Source organism: Octopus bimaculoides, chromosome 4, assembly GCF_046866305.1.
Source record: "Octopus bimaculoides isolate indiv1 chromosome 4, ASM4686630v1, whole genome shotgun sequence".
Classification (NCBI taxonomy): domain Eukaryota; kingdom Metazoa; phylum Mollusca; class Cephalopoda; order Octopoda; family Octopodidae; genus Octopus; species Octopus bimaculoides.
Genome location: NC_142931.1, coordinates 89,307,883 through 89,315,382, shown reverse-complemented (window position 1 = coordinate 89,315,382; position 7,500 = coordinate 89,307,883). Strand labels below are relative to the sequence as shown.

Here is a 7,500-nt window from a genome sequence, read left to right as displayed (position 1 = left end):
ACATCTACATCATCTTGTTTTCACCATAGTAAAAGCTAAGCGACATTTCATTTCCTATTGTTACCATCATGTCTACCAAACAGGGTTTAACTACTTTTCTGATTGAGGATTAATGTTAATGTATCAGACACTCGCTTGGTATGTTCTGAGTTCATATCCCATCGTGTTGTTAACTGAGTGGTGTAGAAAGAAAAGATGGAAAGAGGTGCGGTAACTTGAAATTACAGGAAACTCACTAAGTAGTTCAGCCTTCAGGACTGAGATGAAATCATATAAGGAGATAACAGAATTAACTATTATCTCGTCACTTATTGATGTTGGTATTTTATTTTCACTTGAAGAATGAGTAACAGCGTCGACTTCAACTCAACGAACTGCATAGTTATATATATACATGCTTGCATACTCTATCTGTCTGTCTCTCTCTCTCTCTCACACACACACACACACACACACACACACACACACACACATATCTTTTATTTACCATATCGAAAAGTTTGTAATTCATTTATTCCTGGCGAGCTGGCAGAAACGTTAGCACTCCGGGCGAAATGCTTAGCGGTATTTCGTCTGTATTCGTTCTGAGTTCAAATTCCGCCGAGATCGATTTTGCCTTTCATCCTTTCGGGGTCGATAAATTAAGTACTAGTTGCGTACTGGGGTCGATCTAATCAACTGCCGCCCTCCCCCAAAATTTTGGGGCTTGTGCCTAGAGTAGAAAAGTATATGTTTTACACATGATTTGGATGGGGAGAGTAAATTTTATTGAATGTGGCACTGGTCGAGGACCGTTGATTAGATTTGAGCAGAACGTGTACGAGAGACGCTATACAAGGTCAGGTGTACTGGGGTGTATCTCAGATTTTAATGCTAAGTGAATGTGAAACACTTTGCGCAGACAACAGCGACGTTCTTGTATACTATGCTGTAACTCTTTAGTTCGAACCATTGGCATCTCTTTGCTTCGAGAGATGTAACGCAGTCATAATGGCAGTATACAAACCATTAATCCGGTTACTTTGTAGATATGTCTAACTGAGCTTACCGAAATTAATACCAGTTATTCACGGATTTCGACGCTACTGACGAAGCTTTTTTCACCACTGCTTATTTTCATTAAGACGATATTCTTCACTGTAAATATACCTTTTAAATGAGTCAACACCAGTGGTTTCTATCATCGACTTCTTTTCTCTCTCCACGTCCATCTTGATTGCATGACAATGCTGTTCTTTTCAAATTTATTTACTCTCATTTTATCTTACTACAAACATGGACATATTTTGATTGAGCTCTTTTCTTTCTTTCTTTCTTTTGCCATCTGCTTGTCAATTTTAGGAGTTAGAAGAGGCAGATTTCAATGACATCCGTTTGTTTTAATCTGCTGACAGTTTCTTAAATGACATCAACACAATGACACTGTTTGTGCTTAACTTACATCGTCTTTTCAAATGACGCACAATAGCATCGTTTGTACTAACACGACGTGTGTATTTCTTAGCCAAAATGACATAGTTAATGAATACATTTAGCAGAAAAAAATGTTGTACTCGTAGATTTTTTAATTATAACAACTGTACAAGATAGTTTTTAAATGTGTTCAATTTCCAAAATGTACATAAGAATAAGCAATCTTAGAGATGATCATGTACGGGAATAAAAAAACGTATATTGGCCTGGAAAAGTACCTGAATATAAAGATTGTTTAAGGCTTCAGTTTGTTAACACCGACGCTCCATTTATATTATGAATGATTAATATGTTGTAATGTGTGTGTATTGTATGTATATGTCAAACAAAGCCCTGTATTTGCATAAAATTCTATGGCCAATGCTTACTTATGACGACCATGAGTAAATTTTTAAAAATTTTGAACAGGGGCCAACATTAGACGTCACTAATGTAATTGACAGAAAGTTTGACACACTTCTTTACAGTTACAGAACGAGTAGAATGTTTTGGTTATTTAGTTGGTTCTCTCTATAATTTAAACTTCAATCCCATCGAAATTGACAATATACTTCGTCTTGTCGGGGTCAATTAAATAAAGGTCGGTCATGTAATGGCGTTCATTAAATCGACTGAACACTGCTTTACTCCCAAATTTCTAGGTATGTGCCTAAACTATTTGGTCGTCAAGTATGAAATTTGTAGAAAAGAAAAAATGTTTGCTAATGTTTTATAACTACAAGGAATAGTTTTATTCATCAAAGTATGCACCCATATTGTCAATACACTTTTGCCAATTTAGCGGTAGCTGGTCCAGCCCGGAACTGTAAAAGACTGGCAATCTAGAGAGAATAAAATCTTGGAAGGCTTGTTTTACAGCATCATCGGAATTAAATGTTTTTCCTATCAAAAAGTTATCCAAATTCTGGAAGAAGTGGTAGTCAGTGGGGGCAAGATCAGGTGAGTATAGTGGATGATGGAGAACTTCCAACTCCAACTCCTGTAGTTTCGCCAATGTCATTTTTGCGATGTGTGGTCTGGCGTTGTCTTGCAATAAAATAGGAGTGGATCTGTTGACTAATCTAGACTGTTTCTTTTTTGTAAGTTTCTTCATCATTTAGTCCAGTTGGCTGCAGTATACTTCGGCCGTGATTGATGAGCTAGGTTTAATGAAATCATAATGGATCACACCTGCGCCAGACCACCAAACAGACCGTCAGCTTTTTTTTTTTATGAATTTTGCTTTTTGGACTGTGTTTTGGTGGTTCGTCTTTGTTTAGGGTTGTCGTATTGGATCCATTTCTCATCACATGTTACAATTTGATTCAAAAATGAATTCATTTTTGTGATGAGGAAGTAACATAATGCAGGCTTCCAAACGTTGCTGTTTCTGATTTTCATTGAGTTCATGTGGAACCCACTTATCCAACTTTTTCACTTTACCGATTTGAACTCGGTGAGTCATCCCATGCGGTTTTTTTATACTTCTTTCATTTTTTTCAAAATTAAGATAAAGAAAGTTCTTTTTTAATCTGAAATATACTCTCCTTTATTTTCCCCAATGCTCTTCCATCTATCTGGTAATCTTGCAATACTCCTCTTCCAATATTCTCTTGTCCGTGACAAAAAATACTCTTCCAGTACTGTTCTGACCTCGTCTACAGTATTCGTATTTTTTTCGTCCAAATGTTTTTTAAAACTGCGGAATAAATGATAATCAGATGGGGCAATGTCCAACGAATATGGTAGGTGGGGCATCCAGCCTTTGGAAAGTCATCCTCGCTGTATGTTGCTGAGCATTATCCTGATGGAAGAACACCTTTCGTCTTGAAATCTAAGATGGTCGTTTTTCTTCTAGTGCTGACTAAACGTTTCATATCCCACCAAACAGGAAACAACACCTTACGTGGTGACGACCTTTCTTAGCCTGAGGGGCCGGTGTTTCTGCTTTCCCTACCCACTGTCTTCGGCGCTTGACATTTTTATAGAGAACCCATTTCTCGTCACCAGTTACTATTCTGTCCCAAAAAGGTTTATTCGTGAGACATGACAGCAAAGAAGAGTACACATTCACTCTCTGCGCGCGATTAGACTCGGAAAATTTGTGAGAAACATATTGACCTAATTTTCTGAATTTTCCAATGGCACGCAGGTGTTGATGAATGGTTGAATGACCAAATCCAAGCTTCTCTGCTAGTTCTTCAACAGTTCCGATTGGATTTTGTTCCACCAGGGTTTGCAGGACGTCCTCGTCGAGCTGTACAGATCTTCTAGAACAAGGCTCATCTTCTAGGCTGTAGCTTCCAGCTCGGAATTTCTGGGACCACAGTTGACACTGGCTTACGCTTATTGTCCGATCCCTATATACTGCATTAATATTCCGCGCACTTTCCGTTGCGTTGTTGCCTTTATTAAACTCATAAAGTAAAATATGCCGAATACGATCCTTTGTCACTTCCAGTAGCTTTGAAAAAATAACTGTTAAAATCGAACTGCACTCTTCAAAACTTGCACTAAGGCGCAGGAGTGGCTGCGTGGTAAGTAGCTTGCTTACCAACCACATGGTTCCAGGTTCAGTCCCACTGCGTGGCACCTTGGGCAAGTGTCTTCTACTATAGCCTCGGGCCGACCAAAGCCTTGTGAGTGGATTTGGTAGACGGAAACTGAAAGAAGCCCGTCGTATATATGTATATACATGTATGTGTGTGTGTTTGTGTGTTTGCGTTTCCCCCACCCCCCCAAAAAAAAGAGAAAAAGCGTAAGAATAAGCAAAAAGGAAAATTACTACCTGCTTTTATAGCAAGTTGTGGTAGGTAGTTATCCCATCTCCCTCCGACTTTTAGTTCATGCAGTTGAAAAAACCCGCCCTATTTTATGGGATGACCTAATATATTAGCGAATCTTCACCGAGACAGATTTATTGCCATTTGACTATTTAAAGTTCTACAAATCTTGGCGAAGTTGATTTTGTTTTATATTTTATTTTGAAGATGATAAAACTCTGAAAATATAGTCACAGAAAAAATCACAATTTTTGCTAAAAGAAGAAAAAGCCAGAGGATTATGTTAAACTATCTTTTACCTTTTACTTGTTTCAGTCATTGGACTGCAACCATGCTGGAGTACCGCCTTGTGTATTGAAGGAATATAGCCGATTCATTGCACATTTTTTAGCAGCAAAACCTTATATGGACCCCGATTGAGAACCACTGGTTTAGTCGATAAAAGTGACCCCAGTATTTTTCTTCTTTTAAGTCTCGTAGTTATTCTATCGGTTCTTTTGTCGAATTGTTGTGCCGCGCAGTGGGACTGAACCTGAAACCACGTAGTTGCGAAGCCCGAGCTTCATAGCTACACAAGCATGCCTGCACCTATCTATCCACACACACGCGCGCACACACACACATATACATACATAAGAGTTAAAGTAATTAAATATATAATATTTTAGTTCACTCATTAACTGACGCAAAACTTGTACATAATGGAACTATACAATTCTTTGCTATTATGTTAAACTGTCGTATGTCCAGATTTGGCCAAATGCGTTTTTTTTTTTTCAATATTTATTTTTGCTTGCAATAGCCAGTTGTTTTGGTCAAACTATCGTATCTCCAGCTGCTTCAGACGCCAAGATATCAAAAATTGTTAAAGTGTAGTACAACTGTTTTGCTATGGAATGGTGAAGCTATTTTTTCGTTTTCTGATAAAGCAACGTTTTGGACTTACGGCACTTTTGCATAATAGCAACGAATTGTTTCTAATTAGGCACAAGACTAGATATTTTGGAAGGAGGTGGTTAGCTGATATCATGAACGTCAGTGCTAGGCTGGTGTTTTATTTCATCGACCCTGGAAGGAAGAAGAGCAACGTCAATCTCGGTGAGATTTGCATTCAGAAAACAAAAAGCCGAAAGAAACACCACAAAGCATTTTAACTGACACACTAACAATTCTACCAGCTCGCCACATTAAATGGTTTCTGATTTAGGCACAAAGCCAGCAATTTTGAGTGAAGGGGTTTAGCCGGTGCCATCGACACAGTACTTGACTAGTACATTATTTTATAGACCCCTGAAATGATGAAAAGCAAAGTTGACCTCAGCGGAATTTTGAACTCAGAACGTAATCGGTCGGAAGAAATGCTGCAAAACAGTTTATCCGACGTGCTAACGATTCAGTCAGCTCGCTGCCGCCTAAATAAGAATAATAATTCTGTTAAGAAACCGTGAAACTCGAAGCAGATAAAGCTATAAATAATAGTGCCTAAATATTGTGCTAAAATTCCTTTGGATAGAAAAGTCGAAGGCTGCTCAGTATAGGGGTTTTACTACTGAACCAAAGCAATCCTTCGAATTTCTCTATTCATTCAGAAACTTAATTCTTAACAGCGACAATTGCATTTTGCTGAGGTCAAAAGAATTTAAAACGTTCTCGAAGTTTCTAACTTCTTATGACGTCAACAATAATAATAATAATAATTTTTTCTTTAATTAGCCACAAGGACTCACATAAAATAATAATATTTGGTGGTTTTAAATGTATTTTTTCTTTCTCTGTTACAGTGTACAATGGAATATTGGATAATCCTTGTTATTTATATAATCGCCATGTTTCTGTTGATATCTGGTTGGCAATATTATGGCACGCGGCTTGACAGAAGTACATCGTCAATCAGTTGCAGCAGCCTTCAGTCTAGTAAGTATTAAGATATTATTGCTGTTCTTGGTTCAACGAGGAGTTTGAAGATATACTTGGTCGTTTCTTGTCGCTACGCTGCTGATAAAAATATTTGATAATCATGCACGTACTTTCATTAAGTGTTCAAAGAGAAAGTCTTTTTATAAAATCTGTGTTGCGTTGTCTTCATGTTGAAAGACAAAACACACACGCACAAACGAACAACCCCAAAATAACTACACACACACACACATATATATGTATATGTATATATATTGTTCACTGTACCACAAATGCCTAAGTTGATATCCTTTACTCCTGACATAACTTTGTTTGCAACCGAATGAATAGCTGACGTAAATGGGGGAAGTTAGCACGATGTTAAACAAAAACAACAACAACAACACCTTATAGATTATTTTGTTTTATTCTGTTTTTTTTTTTAGCAATACTTAATGTTTAATTAAGTAAGGCAGCGCGCTGGAAGGATCGTTAGCACGCCGGATAAAATCTTTAGCGGTATTTCGTTCGGCTTTATGTTCTGAATTTAAATTCCGCCAAGGTCGGCTTTAACTCTCATCATTTCGGGGTCGATAAAATAAGTACCAGTTGAGCATTGGGGTCGATGTAATCGATTAGCCTTCACTTCGCAAGTTTCGGTTGACAAAAATAAAATGTTTAATTGGATGGGGCTGGAAGTTCAAAATGGGTGGGTGTGGGGAAGGTTAAGGTACAACTCTTAAATCATATAAGTGTTGTGACGTATCCTTTATCTAAATTATATTTCGAGTCCCACCCATTACATACGCATACACACAACATTCACAGAGGGGGGGAGCAGAAGTTGTGTAAGAGAGATTTAAAACTTAATTCTAATCCACTTTATTATACAAATTTTTAAAACCTCACTACTCAACGCTTGAAATCGGTAACAATTATAGTAATAATCCCCAAGTTGCTGTAATGAATAAAACTGCGCTAATCTGGATGAGTGAAGAATGAGCCTGCTCTTCGTGGTCGCTTGACTTGCTAAAAATAGCACATAAAAATCTATATTTCTCAAATTACATAAAAATTGAGAGGACACGTTGGGTAATGTATTCCTAGTTACATTATGTCTGAAAATAAATGACATTTACTGATGAGGTGGTTCTGTACTCTGAGTACTGCCAGATTTTACCTATATATATATATATATATATATATATATATATATATATATATATATATATATATATATATATATATATATATATATATATATATACATACACACATATATATATATATATATATATATATATATATATATATATATATATATATATAATACAGAATGGGACAAGAACGCAAAACATCAAGACAGTTA

The 7,500-nt window shown here is 36.9% G+C and overlaps 1 long non-coding RNA gene across 1 annotated transcript in view; it reads left to right on the top strand.

Annotated features, from left to right (window-relative positions):
• The window catches only part of LOC106869446 (uncharacterized), a 65,620-nt gene that overhangs the window by 25,318 nt on the left and 32,802 nt on the right, over nucleotides 1–7,500 (top strand). The window contains exon 2 of the long non-coding RNA XR_001409400.3: nucleotides 6,017–6,149. This is a non-coding gene — a long non-coding RNA (uncharacterized LOC106869446). The remainder of the gene's footprint in view (nucleotides 1–6,016; nucleotides 6,150–7,500) is intronic.